We start from the raw sequence: 1,918 nt of genomic DNA, 5'->3' as shown, positions 1-1,918 counted from the left end.
TTTCTCTCCCTCCCCTAAATTCCCTTCTTTCAGAGGGAGGTCAGAGGTCAGGGACTGTGACCTACCCTGGGGGTGCTTGAAGCCCCCCTTCCTACAGACGTAGCCTGTGTCCCCATCTCTTTATTTTGTATACACCTGAGTCTCTTATCCTCTTTTGGCTGCACTGACAGAGTGCAGAAAGAGCTGCTGTATCCAGTTTCCAGTTCAATCAATAATTGCTGCTCAGGCCTTTGTATGGACTCATTGTGCGTAGAAGCAGCAAAGGGAAAAATCTTGGAAACCAAAGTTCTGTTCATACAACTGAAAATAAAGCAATCACTTTGCGAATGCTCTGGACGTAATGGCGCCTGTGCAGAAGTGAATTATGTCAATTTGTGTGTCTACACTTTCCAAAATACATTTCCCACTAGGTTGACGTTTTCCACAGCTTGAAAAAGAAGACTTTTCCGAGCAGAGTGTTTTCGTGGCCTCGTCCAGGGATGTTCTCTCAGATAAGGTGGGAACCAGACAGAGCGGGCCTGTTCTGCAGACCAGTGGACCCGTGTGTTGAGGTGCCCCCTGCCTGTGTTTGGCACCGCTCACGTGTGCAGCCCGAGGGGCACGGACTTGTTCTACGCCGCTGTCTGCGCTCGCTGCTGGCTCTGGGCCTGTTTGTGCTGCTTTAGAAACTTCTCAACAACACGCCTCCTCATTCCACATTTTGACAAACCAGACAGGGAGAAAATTGGAATAACTCCGGCCTCAACTCAGGCCTGCAGCGATGGGAATTTTACGGTCCTGTGATGAAACAGGAGAGGCTGCTTAGGTTGAACTGTGTTCTCTGCCGGATTATTAATGCTCTAAACCCTCATATGCACACAATCCCTCAAAAGCAATTATACGCAGTTTGTGCAAACATATTTCTGCCCTGTTGCCTGTGCAAACTGGCCATTTCCTCTATTTCTCCTCTTTATGATTTATGTAAATAGATGAGCAATATTAAACCAAGGTTAATGCAGAAGACTCAGCTGAAGGAGGTTTACTCTGCCCTTCAGGTGGTGACATTCCTTCTCTGCACTCTTCAAATGCAATTATCTTTTCCCATTTGTCTGTTTTTGTTTTCCCCGTCCTTCCCTCTTCTACTCATTTCCTGTTTTGAGCTACTCCAGGCTTCCCCCCCCCCCCTCCCCCTCATCCCCCTCCCATAAGTATGAGGGCATATCTGTTATTTACAGCCCTTGGGGGCTACCTGTCATTCCCAGCGCTCCATTGTGATTGCCACGGTGACACCTGAATTCCATGGACTGACCCCCACCCGCTACAATATGAAGCCTTGACCCCTCATCCTTCATCTCTGCACCTGGAGGGTGAGGGGTCATAAAAGTTAGAGGTGCCGATTAGAGATGGGAGGGAGAGGTGGAGCCAGAGGAAACGCTTCACGCTGTAGATAGATAGATAGATAGATAGATAGATAGATAGATAGATAGATAGATAGATAGATAGATAGATAGATAGATAGATAGATAGATAGACAGACAGACAGACAGACAGACAGACAGACAGACAGACAGACAGACAGACAGACGACAGACATACAGACAGATAGACAGACAGATAGACAGATAGATAGATAGATAGATAGATAGATAGATAGATAGATAGATAGATAGATAGATAGATAGATAGATAGATAGATAGATAGATAGATAGATAGATAAACGGACAGACAGACAGACAGACGGACAGACAGACAGGTAGACAGGTAGATAGATAGATAGATAGATAGATAGATAGATAGATAGATAGATAGATAGATAGATAGATAGATAGATAGATAGATAGATAGATAGATAGATAGATAGATAGATAGATAGACTGTCTTCTTCAGGCCTGACGCCACTGCTTCTAGAAACACTGCTCGTGTGAGGGAAGAAGCCGT

Source organism: Betta splendens, chromosome 13, assembly GCF_900634795.4.
Source record: "Betta splendens chromosome 13, fBetSpl5.4, whole genome shotgun sequence".
Taxonomy (NCBI): Eukaryota; Metazoa; Chordata; class Actinopteri; order Anabantiformes; family Osphronemidae; genus Betta; species Betta splendens.
This window is presented reverse-complemented; position numbering follows the sequence as displayed.